Consider the following 13,788-nt stretch of genomic DNA (forward strand, 5'->3'; position numbering starts at 1 on the left):
TTTTCTTCATCCATCTTTACTTTTTTATTCTTCTTCTTAATTTATGTTTTCTTCTCCTTTTCTTTTTCTTTTTACTTGCATTATCCATGTTCTCTTTTTTTTTTCTTTTTTCTTTTAATTGGTGTTGGATGTTTATTAGGGTCATTATTATTCCTTATGGTTTGCTTGTGGATTATTCAGGAATTGTTTGACAACTATATTTTACTTTTTAAAAGGGTTGCTTGCATGTTCAATTTAATACTTTCAATAGCTTATTTACCATGCATGCTATGTGTTTGTGAAAATGCCCGTATGGCATTGTGCACTATTTTTGAATTATTTTATTCTCCTACTCTAAATGCTTGCTTTTCACAAAACCCTTTTTCATATCATATTAATTTAATATACTTGTCATTACAAACAAATTATCAGTTTGAAATGCTTGGTAATCTAACTTGGACATTAAATGCTTGATCTATGCTACTCATGCCTTTGCCTGCATGCCAATAAACACCTTGCATTTAATTGTCCCCATATGCACTCGTTATATTTCCATTGATGATCTTCCACATGTTGTCATGACCATGTGTTAACATCATTCATCATTTAATGTGCATTGATTACCACTTTTTACACCCTCTTCCTTGCTCCAACCCTTGACATCTTAATATACTTTTCCTTTCTTTCTTTTAGGATGGCCACCAAGAAAGGCAAGGAGAAAGCTGCCCCCAAATCAACAGCAAGGAAAGGAACAAAAAGAGCATTAGTGGCAGAGCCATCTTCAACTGCAGTTAAACCCTCAACAAAAAGAATTAAGAGGATTATAAAGGTTGATGATAAAGAGAAAGCCTTCCCAGCGAAGGACACTACGTGATTTACCAATCGCTACTATGAGCAGATGTTCTCCATCCTGACAGAAAGGAGTTACAACAACGAATACCTTTTTATCCTCCCAAACTATATTGCTGAATTTGTTGAGCCACAACTTGCACGAAGACAATGGGATTTCCTACAGAGACAGCCACAACAGGTTAATCCTTCCTGGGTAGTCGAGTTCTACTCCAACTTCCACCTGCCGACCCTACAGTCTGTCTATGTCCCTCAGAAGCAAGTCCCCATTACAGAAGAGGCCATTCAGCGTGCTTTAGATCTTCCCCCTACTCCAGAAGGACTAGACGCATTTCAAGAGGCCGCACTCAAGCGCCAGATGTACCAATTTTACTGGGACGCTGTTCTCAGAGTCATCACCCTACCTGGCAGCAGATGGATCTACGGATACTACCATTCCCGTCCTAAGGGAATATCAGCTTCTGCACTCACCTTGGAGGCTCGCGTATGGGCACAGATTATGTCCCATTACGTTTTTCCGAGCACTCACGAGTCCTCCTTCACTGCAGACATGGCCGTTCTACTATGGTGCATCCTTACAAACCAGCCTCTGAACCTATCAAGACACATCCGGAATGCCATGGGACATGTACAAATCGCGGGCAACTTACCTTTTCCCGCCTTGGTCTCAGATCTTGTCTCAGCAGCCGGAGTCTCCTACAGAGATAGGGACACCAAAGCCATGCTTCCACGGGAAGATCAGTATGTCCCTAACGGGAAATACATCAGACCTATAGCAGCCACTACAAGCCAGCCTACTGAACCGGCTGAAGAGATTCCTCCTTCAACACCACAAGCACCTACAACAAACCAATTGCTCCATCAGATACTTGAAAAGTTGGATCGGCAAGAATACAAAGCAAAGCTAAGAGAGTGCCATAACAAGCGCCGATTCAAATTCCTCAAGGAGCTACTTAAGGGAAAATACAGAGGCTCAGACACCCCGGACTCCACTTCCTTCACCAGCACAGGGAGCCATGACGGTCCCGGCTGTGGAGATACTGCTACCAGCCCACCTTTGTTCCTGACAGATGGCACCGAGGACGGTGCAAAGCCTTAAGTGTGGGGAGGTCAGTGATAAACCACTATTTTATGAATTATATTGTGTTTAATTGTGTGGTTTTATCATGATCCTTACCCACTTATTCATTAAATTAGCATGCATTTAGATTTCCTTCCTGAATTTATTACATGTTTGAAAACTGCTTCCTAGAGACTTTAATTATTTATTTTTAATTCTCATTTATTCCATTCGATGTCGTGATCTGTATGTTGAGTGTTTCAGACTTTACAGGGCATAAATGAGTTGGAGATTGAAAAGGAAGCTAGCAAAAATGGAAGGAACACAAGAATTTGAGGAGATAACCAGCGAGAAGTGACGCGGTCGCATGGTTCACGTAACCGCGCAAAGGAGAGCAAATCACAGTGACGCGGTCGCATGGCTCATGCGGCCGCGCGGATTGGAAAAGCTCAGGCGACGCGGTAGCGTGGACGACGCGAATGCGTGGCAAGGAAAAACGCGAATGACGCGTCCGCATGGATGACGCGATCGCGTGACATGTGCGATGTGCATAATCTGCAGAATTCGTTGGGGGCGATTTTGGACCTTAATTCGACCCAATTTTTGGCCCGGAACAACAGACTAGAGCTAGAGAATATGTAGAAACAAAAGAGAACATTCATTATATACAGAAAACAGTTTTAGATCTAGTTTTACTCCCTTAGGTTTTTCTCTCTAGGTTTTAGAATTTTAATTTTCAATTGGTCTTAGCATTGGAACATTGAGAAGAGTTATTTCCTCATCAAGACTTCATCATTCTAGTTCGTTCTCTTAACTTGGTTTTATTCTTCCATGTTCTTTGCTTTGTTCAATTTTATTACTTGAATACGTTTATGACTGTTTAATACAAGAATTATTTCTTCCATTTTAATCTATTTCTCCATTCTAATAATCATGTCTTCCTTCAATTCCCTTTCATGTGTTATGAATTTATTATTTACAATGAGTGAGTAGTTTCTTCACTTGATGGGGAGTTGATTAAATGGAACTCTTGAGTTGGAAGGATTGAAAGAAAAATTGTAATTGGGTTAACCATTGGATTGTATCTAATCACTAACGCCAATCCCTTTGAACTAAGTGGGTCGCAACTTGTGAACAGATCCAGCATTCCAACTTGTTTAACTTTTCTTTACCTAGTAAAGGATAACCAAACAGAACAACCATTAATTATAATTTAATCTTAAAATCACTCCATCAACAATAGAAGTTCCAACTAATCAACTCCCAGTCAAGGCTTTTATTCATTTTATTTAAATTCCCTCAATTTAATTTTCAATTTACTTAACTCAACTTCTTGGAACATCTGATTAATAAAATAGCACACTTTCTGCAACTCGTTGGGAGACGACCTGGGACTTAAAACTCCCAGTAACTTTTAATTTAAACTCTCTGTGACATATTTCTAAATTGATAGGCAGATTTTCGGTGAGTTAAGAACTATACTTGCAACGTAACCATATTAATAATTTTTAATTCACCAGCTTCTGCATCTCATCAATTTTTGGCGCCGTTGCCGGGGAGTTGCAATAGATTGCTAAATTTATTAATTAGAATTTATTTCTTTGCATTTTATTTTATTTTTCAACTATGAGCTGCAGTTTTCTTCCGTCAAATGACGCGTTCACTTCCTGATCCACGCTTGCTAATATTCGATCCTGAAATTGAAAAGACTATTTCACGAATAAGGCGAGAACAGCGTCGGTTAGCCCGCTCTGAGGGCGGATCTGAAAGTGAACTTGAGGAAGAAACCAGCCCCCGTTCTACTGATTCGGTTGTTTTACGTGCAGAAGATATGGCAGCTAGGAGAGTTACCATCCAGGAGGAAGGAGCCCCTGATTTTACAATGCAACCGTTCCAAGCGCATCCTCCAGCGGTAGCTACAGATTTCGAAATAAAGACCGCACTGCTAAATTTGATGCCCAAGTTTCGTGGCCTACCTGCTCAAGAGCCTATCAAGCACTTGAGAGATTTCCAGGCAGCCTATTCTACTGTCAGGCGTGATGGCACTGATGAAACTTCAATTTTGCTGAAAGCTTTCCTGTTCTCTCTTGAGGGAAAGGCAAGGGAGTGGTACTACACTCAACCTCTAGCAAATGTATCCAACTGGGATACACTCAGAAAGGAGTTTCTGGAGAAATTCTTTCCATCTGAAGTCACTGATAAACTGAGGAAGGATATTTCCACAATTCTTCAGGATGACAATGAAACTCTCTTTGAATACTGAGAGCGCTTCAATAATCTTCTGGAAGCATGCCCCCACCACATGATTGACAAGATCGTGCTACTCAGCTATATCACACAGGGTATGAGGCCCCAAGATAAGATCACATTAGAAAGTTCCAGCAATGGGTCTATAAAGAAGTACAAGACCACGGATGAGGCTTGGCAATTGATCAGTGATTTAGCTGAATCTACTAGGAACCACAGACAGAAGTAGGGCTGTTCAAAAGCTGTCGCAGAAGTATCCTCTAGTAGAGAGACTGCTACTTTAACTCAAAGCATCTGTGAAATGACCAACTTACTGAAGCAAATGCAATTGAATCAACAACAAGCTCAGCAAGCTCAACCTCCTCCACCACAGCAAACCCAACAACTAGTCCCATAAAGAATTTGCAGAATCTGTGCTGATTATAGCCATTACGCTGATGAATACCCGCAGCTCCAACAAGAAGACAACATGGTGGTATCCACTCACAACTTCTATGACCGCCCCAACCAAAGGTACAATCAAAGTAGAAATAATAACCATGGAAGGCAGGATAATTCAAACCAGAATTGGAGGGACAACAATAATAGAGGAGGCAGAGATAATCAGGGAAATCAGAGGTGGAATAATAACAACAACAGGCTGCAAAATCAACCTTACAGAGTACCGCACCTGACGCAAAACCAAGGACCACAGAACAATCAACAGCAGACCTCTCAATTTACTCATTCTTCTTTATCTTCTAATGAAGAGCTACTACAATCTTTTGAGGGAAGACAACAGACCATGGAAAATAACATCATGAATAGTATTAATGCCAGTCTGAATGGTCTCACCTCTACTCTGCAAGCTTTTATGACATAGCTTGGATCAACACAAAATTCCAGTAACCAACCTTCAAGCACCACTAGAATCCCCTCTCAACCATTACCCAATCCAAAGGGAGGCATTAATGCCATCACCCTGAGGTCCGGAACCATACTGCAGGAGAGGAATCAGGAGGAACCAAGCTCACCAGAATACGCCTCACCTGAAGAGGTGGTAGAAATAGAAGATGTTGAAGAGGAAGAGGATATACAGGACATAACTGAAGAAGAAATAGCTCAACCGCAAGAGGAAGCACCAAAAGGCGCAGACACCACAGAAAATACTACTCCTATTCCCTTTCCACAACTTGCAAGGAAGCCTAGGAAGCAGTCGGAACCCGACCCCAAAATGGTAGAAATATTCAAAAAGGTTGAGGTAACTGTTCCTCTTTTTGATGTTATTCAGCAGGTACCTAAATATGCAAAGTTTCTAAAAGACTTATGTATCCATAAAGACAAAATTAATGAATTAGAAACTATTCCTTTAGGTAGTTCTATATCTGCTTTAATGGAGGATTACCTGAAAAATGTAGTGATCCAGGTCTTTGTATAGTTAGCTGTACTATTGGTGGTGTAGTAATTTATGATTGCATGTTCGATTTAGGAGTATGTGTTAGTATAATGCCTTTGTCTATATATGATGTTTTGAGGCTCCCTCCCTTAAAAAGGTCGGCAGCTCGTTTTGTGTTAGCAGATAAAAGCATTATTACAGTGGCTGGAGTTGCTGAAGATGTTTTAGTGAACATAAAAGGGCTTACATTTCCCACTGATTTTTATATCTTGGAGATGCCCCATAATGATTCAGATAAGCCATCATCAATCCTACTTGGAAGACCATTCCTGAAGACATCAAGATTCAAATTAGATGCTTTTTCAGGAACATACTCCTTTGAAATAGATGGCCGCATAGTAATCTTCAATCTGAATGGAGTCATTGACAGCCCCCCAGAGGATCGTTCTATCTTCCAGTGTGATGTCATAGACAAAAGTGTAGCTGAAGTTCACAAGGAAGAGTTTGAAGAGAGGCACACTGGACAAGGTCCGAGTGTGGGGACCCTCTTAACTGACAGTGAAGGCACTTCACCATTTTCACAAGCCCCAGATAATCCAGAGCCTGCCCATGATCAAAAGTTAGAATTGAAACCCCTCCCTCCACATCTCAAATATGCATATCTTGAGGATGAGCAGAAGCTTCCAGTCATTATCGCAAGGGAACTGACTTCTCAACAAGAAGAGCAGTTACTTGATGTACTGAGGAAGCATAAGAAGGCAATTGGGTGGAGTTTGGCAGACATAGTTGGAATCAACCCTCAAGTATGTGAGCACAGAATATTTTTAGAAGAGGGAGCAAGACCTGTTCGTCAACCCCAAAGAAGATTGAATCCCACCATCTTGGAAGTTGTCAAAAAGGAAGTGACCAGACTATTGGAAGCAGGTATCATATATCCCATTTCAGACAGCGAATGGGTAAGCCCTGTACAAGTGGTGTCCAAGAAGTCTGGAGTCACTACAGTAAAGAGTGAGCATGGAGAGCTCATAGCAACTCGAGTTCAGAATGCTTGGTGAGTCTGCATTGATTACAGGCGTCTCAACCAAGCTACCCGTAAGGATCACTACCCACTTCCATTCATTGACCAAATGCTGGATCGCCTATCAGGTAAATCACATTATCGCTTTTTAGATGGTTACACAGGTTATTTCCAGATTCATATAGCTCCAGAGGATCAGGAAAAGACTACTTTTACATGTCCTTTTGGGACTTATGCTTACAAGAGAATGCCCTTTGGCTTGTGCAATGCACCAGCTACTTTCCAAAGGTGCATGATGAGTCTTTTCTCTGATCTTATTGAGGACTGTATGGAAGTTTTTATGGACGATTTTAGCGTTTATGGTGATTCTTTTAGCCTTTGATTAGATGGATTATCTAGAGTATTAGATAGATGTGTTAATACAAACCTTGTATTGAATTTCGAAAAATGCCACTTTATGGTAAAACAAGGGATTGTATTAGGACATGTGGTATCTAATAATGGCATTTCTGTAGACCCAGCAAAGGTGAATGTTATTTCTAGTTTACCTTACCCCTCTTCTGTGAGGGAAGTCCGTTCGTTCCTTGGCCATGCAGGTTTCTACAGGAGATTTATTAAGGACTTTGATGCGGGTGGAAACTGTCTCTCAACAAATTTCCTTCGGCAAGTGTACCGAATTTGTCGTCAAGTAAAAACTCACAATAGAGTGAGGTCGAATCCCACAGGGATTGATTGATCAAGCAACTTTAATTAGAAGAATGTTCTAGTTGAGCGAATCCAGAATTTGGGTTGAGAGTTGCAGAAAATAAAATGGCGGGAATGTAAATAATAGAAAAGTAAATGCTAGAATTAAAGGATTGGAAGTAAATGACTGAAAGTAAATTGCAGAATTGTAAATGGGAATGGGGGATTTGCTCATAAAAGTAAATGGTAGAAATTAAAGAGAATGGGTAAGATCAGAGATGGGGAGTTTATTGGGCTTAGGAGATGTTGCAATTCTCCGGATCAAGTTCATTTTCATCTCTTCCTCAATCAATGCACTCATTGATCTCCTTGGAAATCTTAATTGATTGAATTACAAATTCAATCTCTCAAATCTTGATCAATAGACAATTCCTTGGTCAATTGCTCATGAGAAGAGATGAAGTATGGTCACTGATTATACCACATGCATTTCCCAAATCAAGTATTGAGAGGGTTATAGTCACATACCCATCTAAACCCAATTCGGTCCAGCATGAGAAAGCATTTCTAGCTTGATCTCTTCATTCCTCTTTCAAGGTTCAGAAGAGATCCAAGTTTGAATAGCTTTTTTTCCAAGATAACTACCCAATTGGATGAAGATCGAAAGCTTTCAAGTAAAATCAAGAGAAAAGATAGAAGAAGAATAATGAAAATTAGTATTGATCCATCAAACTACAACAGAGCTCCCTAATCCAATGAAAGGGGTTTAGTTGTTCATAGCTTTAGAAAATGAAAACAAAGATGGAGAATACATCATAAAACTAGAAAATGCAGAGAAGGTAAAATACAGAGAGTAGTTCTCTTTTCCCGCAACTTCCAGCACTCCTAAACAATTCAAAGCTACTCCTATATATACTACTTTTCTCAGCTTCTAGTTGGCTCTTCAAGTCTTGGGCCTTTGGATCTTGAGTTTGAAGCAGTTCTCTTCTTCATTTGGGCTTGGCTTTACTTGCAGAGAGAAAATGTGAAGTGGGCAGAGACTTTAGCTCAGGACGTTAGGGGTGTTAACGTTTAGTGAAAATATGAGTTCGAGAACGTTAGTGACAATCAACTTTCTTACTAACGTTCCTAAGTAATAGCCACGTTAACTTCAACGTTAGTGGCACAAACATTGCCACTAACGTTGCCTCTAAGTCCTTCGCACATGTTATTGAGACTTAACATTCCCAATAACTTTGAAAAGCCCCCTTTGTTCCCACGTTAGAGCCCACGTTAACTTAGTTAACGTGGCTCTTTAACGTGGGCTTGCCATCCTTCGAGAATGTTAGTGACACTCAACATTGTCACTAACGTTCCAAGGTGCCCCTATGTCTCACGTTAGAGTCCATGTTAACTAGGTTAACGTGGCTTCTAACGTGGCCATGCTTAGCCATCCCCAACGTTAGTGACAATGTTGAGTGTCACTAACGTTGGCCATTCTTTCACTCATCAACGTTAGTTTCCACGTTAACTAAGTTAACGTGGAGGATAACGTGGCTCCTTGGGGGAGTTGTGTGGTTGCTTCCAACGTTAGTGACAATGTTGGGTGTCACTAACGTTGTCGACCACTCTTGCTTCTTACGTTAGCTCCCACATTAACCAAGTTAACGTGGTATATTTCTCCTTAGGCCAACGTTAGTGACAATGTTGAATGTCACTAACGTTGGCGTTTCTCCCCCCTTCTAACGTTAGAGGCCACGTTAACTAAGTTAACGTGGACTCTAACGTGGCCACTTATGAGCATTTGCCAACGTTAGTGACAATGTTAAGTGTCACTAACGTTGGCTCAACTTCCCCTCTCCACGTTAGAGTTCTCGTTAACTTAGTTAACGTGACTCTTAACGTGGTCAATGATGGCTTCGAGGGCGTTATTGGCAATCACTTTTCTCATTAACTTTGCAAGTTACCTCCCATTCCTTGCTTCCTTTGGTCCTGAAATCAAGCAATAGAGCGCATCAAAGTTCTAGTCCAAGTCATGGGCAATGCAGCATATAATTTGTCACTAAACTCATGCAGAATCCTCATGAAATAATGTAAAATACACAATGTATGCTTGAATCAAGATGTAAGTGAATATCTACCCAAAAATAGCTTATTTCCTAAGGAAATGCATGAAACTACCTTAAAAACAGTAAAGAAAAGGTCAGTGAAACTGGCCAAGATGCCTTGGCATCACAACACCAAACTTAAAGCTTGCTTGTCCCTAAGCAAGTACTGGAACAAGAGAATGATGAATGGAATGCCAAGAGAGATGAGTCATTCTTGTGGAAGTCATATCACTGATTTTATGGTGGTTTCATACATAGCAACTTAGGTTCATTCGTTTACTGGCTTTCAGACCTTTATCATGTCCTAAAACACTCACCTTGCTTACATCCCATGAGACTTTTATTCATTGATCCATTTATTGTCATTTTAGAGCTTATTGGTGTTCTTAGGCTAAGTGCTCTGTAAGGGGACAACTTTTTAAGATAAGCTTTCAGCCAACACTCCCGAACCAGTTGGTTCAAGGTGCTAGGTGTTGAAGCACCCCTAAGGACTTACTCCCTCAAGTCTCTCCCCCATACATACACACCACAGGCACATAGTTTATTTATTTTCTTTTCTTGAGACCTTGGTGTCCAGCACCTCTTTGGGTTACTAAATGCTCTGTGATGAGGGTTACTCTTGATAATGGACTTTCAGCTGATAATCCCGGGTTAGTTAACCCAAGTTACCAAGTGATAAAGCATCCCTAAGAGCTTATTCATCCAAGTAGATCCCTCACACAGGAACACCACAGACACATATCTTAAGATCAAAATCATTGGTGCCTAGCCTTATTGCTTACTCTTTTTCTTTTGTTTTTCCACTTTCATTATTCTTTTCTCTTTCTCTTATTAGGATCTTGTCATATACTTAGTCTCATGAGTATATTCAAAGCAAAGTATTCAGGCCAGATAGTTGTCATCCCACCTTATGGTTGAACCAACTTAGCTAACTTATGATCATACCACAAACTCATGAATGTACTCCATAGTATGAACTCCACTCTGGTCTTTTGAAACATAAACATTCTCTCTTCATTTGATTCAAAAGGAACAAGCATACAAGTAAGTAAAGTAAGGATGCAGTGACATAAAGACTAGCACACAGAGACCTTCTTCAATACCAAAGACTTAAAAGACAGAATCGAAAAAGGTTTAAACATAACATGGAAGCAAGTTCTATTTTATACAAGATCTTCCTTATTTAAAACATAGAGAAAGGTGGAATAAAGAAGGAACTCCACCACCTTTTACTGTTGTGGATGTCCATGCTCTTTTCCTTGCTTGTCCTCCTTGTTTCCTCTTGCATTTCCTCGCATCCGTGCCAATCTTGCTTGCTTCCAATCCTCAAGTGCCTTCCTCACTGACTCATGACTCTCTTCCACCCTTTGTCTTTCCTCTCGTGCTAATTCATCCTTCATTTCTTCATACCTGGCTATTCCTGGATGCAATATTGGCAGCTGTCCCACTAAGTAGCCGAGCCTGGCTTGAGTGTTTATGTGATGTCCTGTTTCGCTCATGTAAACTCCTTCTGCGAATGCCCTTTGCTCGTCCAATAGTTCTGCCTGTTCTATTTGTCTTCGATGCATCTCATGTATGTGTGCCCCTTGATGTGCTTGGATGTTGATTAGCTGATAAACCACTATTTTATGGTTTATATTGTGTTTAATTGTGTGGTTTTGTCATGATCCTTTCCCACTTATTCATCAATTTAGCATGCATTTAGATTTCCTTCCTAAATTTAGTACATGTTTGAAAATTGCTTCCTAGAGACTTTGATTATTTACTTTTAATTCTCCTTTATTCCATTCGATGCCGTGATCTGTGTGTCAAGTGTTTCAGGACTTATAGGGCATGAACGAGATGGAGATTTTAGAGGAAGCTAGCAAAAATGGAAGGAACACAAGAATTTGAGGAGATAACCAGCGAGAAGTGACGCGGTCGCATAGCTCACGCGACCGCGCAAAGGAGCACAATTCGCAGTGACGCGGCCGCATGGCTTGCGCGGCCGCACGAATTGGAAAGCGCAAGCGACGCGGTAGCATGGACGACGCGAACGCGTGGAAAGGAAAAAGCGCAAGCGACGCATCCGCATGGACGACGCGATCACGTGACATGTGCGATCTGCATAATCTGCAGAATTCGATGGGGGCGATTTTGGACCTTATTTCGGCCCAGTTTTCGGCCCGGAACAGCAGACTAGAGTCAGAGAATATGCAGAAACAACACAGACATTCATTCAGTAGTTTTAGATCTAGTTTTTTCACTATCTTAGGTTTTTCTCTGTAGTTTTTAGAATTTTAAATTTTCAATTGGTCTTAGCATTGGAACATTGAGAAGAGTTATTTCTTCATCAAGACTTCCTCACTCTAGTTTTTTCTCTTAACTTGGTTTTATTCTTTCATGTTCTTTGTTATGTTCAATTTTGTCATTCAGATACTTTTATGATTAATTAATGCAAGGATTATTTCTCTTTAATTCAATTTCAATTCCAATAATCATGTCTTCTTTTAATTCCCTTTCATGTGCCATGGATTCTTTATTTACAATGCGTGAGTAGTTTCATTACTTGATAGGGAGTTGATTAAAAGGAATTCTTGAGTTGGAAGGATTGAAGGAGAAATTTATAGTTGGGTTAAATGTTGGATTGCTATCCTGTCACCAACGCCAATCCCTTTGAACTAAGTGGGTTGTAACTCGTGAATAGATCTGGCAGTCCAACTTGTTTGACTTTTCCTTACCTAGTAAAGGATAACCAAACAGAGTAACCGTTAATTATAAATCAATATCACTCCATCAATGATAGAGATTCTAACTAATGAATTTTCAGTCAAGGCTTTTATTTATATTATTTAAAATTCCTCAATTTAAATTCCAATTTACTTAGCTTAACTTCTTGGAACATCTGATTAATAAAATAGCACACTTTTCTGCAACTCGTTGGGAGACGACCTGGGACTTAAAACTCCCAGTAATTTTAATTTAAACTCTCTGTGACATATTTCTAAATTGATAGGCAGATTTTCGGTGAGTTAAGAACTATACTTGCAATGTAACCATTTTAATAAATTTTTAATTCACCAGCTTCTGCTTCCCATCAATTTTTGGCGCTGTTGCCGGTGAGTTGCAATAGAGTGCTAATTTCATTAATTAGAATTTATTTATTTGCATTTTACTTAATTTTGCTACTATGAGCTGCATGTTTCTTCCGTCAAATGACACGTTCACTTCCTGATCCGCGCTTGCTAATATTCGATCCTGAAATTGAAAGAACAATTTCACGAATAAGGCGAGAACAGCGTAGGTTAGCCCGCTCTGAGGGCAGATCTGAAAGTGAATTTGAGGAAGAAACCAGCCCCCGTTCTACTGATTCGGTTGTTTTACGTGCAGAAGATATGGCAGCTAGGAGAGTTACCATCCAGGAGGAAGGAGCCCCTGATTTTACAATGCAACCGTTCCAAGCGCATCATCCAGCGGTAGCTACAGATTTCGAAATAAAGACCGAACTGCTAAATTTGATGCCCAAGTTTCGTGGCCTACCTGCTCAAGAGCCTATCAAGCACTTGAGAGATTTCCAGGCAGCCTATTCTACTGTCAGGCGTGATGGCACTGATGAAACTTCAATTTTGCTGAAAGCTTTCCTGTTTTCTCTTGAGGGAAAGGCAAGGGAGTGGTACTACACTCAACCTCTAGCAAATGTATCCAACTGGGATACACTCAGAAAGGAGTTTCTGGAGAAATTCTTTCCATCTAAAGTCACTGATAAACTGAGGAAGGATATTTCCACAATTCTTCAGGATGACAATGAAACTCTCTTTGAATACTGGGAGCGCTTCAATAATCTTCTGGAAGCATGCCCCCACCACATGATTGACAAGATCGTGCTACTCAGCTATATCACACAGGGTATGAGGCCCCAAGATAAAATCACATTAGAAAGTTCCAGCAATGGGTCTATAAAGAACTACAAGACCACGGATGAGGCTTGGCAATTGATCAGTGATTTAGCTGAATCTACTAGGAACCATAGACAGAAGCAGGGCTGTTCAAAAGCTGTCGCAGAAGTATCCTCTAGCAGATTTTGAAGCAACCGTTTCAAGCGCATCATCCAGCGGTAGCTACGGATTTTGAAATAAAGACCGCACTGCTAAATTTGATGCCCAAGTTTCATGGCCTACCTGCTCAAGAGCCTATCAAGCACTTGAGAGATTTCCAGGCAGCTTGTTCTACTGTCAGGCGTGATGGCACTGATGAAACTTCAATTCTGCTGAAAGCTTTTCCGTTCTCTCTTGAGGGAAAAGCAAGAGAGTGGTACTACACTCAACCTCTAGCAAATGTATCCAACTAGGATACACTCAGAAAGGAGTTTCTGGAGAAATTCTTTCCATCTGAAGTTACTGATAAACTGAGGAAGGATATCTCTACAATTGTTCAGGATGACAATGAGACTCTCTTTGAATACTGGGAGCGCTTCAATAATCTTCTGGAAGCATGCCCCCACCACATGATT

General features: G+C 40.4%; 2 non-coding genes across 2 annotated transcripts; both read right to left on the bottom strand.

The window, feature by feature from the left end:
- Window positions 1–13,042: 13,042 nt before the first annotated feature.
- LOC112781208 (small nucleolar RNA R71) lies at window positions 13,043–13,150 on the bottom strand. Its single transcript, XR_003191999.1, has one exon. It is a non-coding gene; the product is annotated as a small nucleolar RNA R71 (small nucleolar RNA).
- A 530-nt stretch (window positions 13,151–13,680) lies between these two features.
- Window positions 13,681–13,788, bottom strand: LOC112781191 (small nucleolar RNA R71). Its single transcript, XR_003191983.1, has one exon. It is a non-coding gene; the product is annotated as a small nucleolar RNA R71 (small nucleolar RNA).

This window comes from Arachis hypogaea, chromosome 19 (genome assembly GCF_003086295.3).
Source record: "Arachis hypogaea cultivar Tifrunner chromosome 19, arahy.Tifrunner.gnm2.J5K5, whole genome shotgun sequence".
In the NCBI taxonomy this organism is placed as follows: domain Eukaryota; kingdom Viridiplantae; phylum Streptophyta; class Magnoliopsida; order Fabales; family Fabaceae; genus Arachis; species Arachis hypogaea.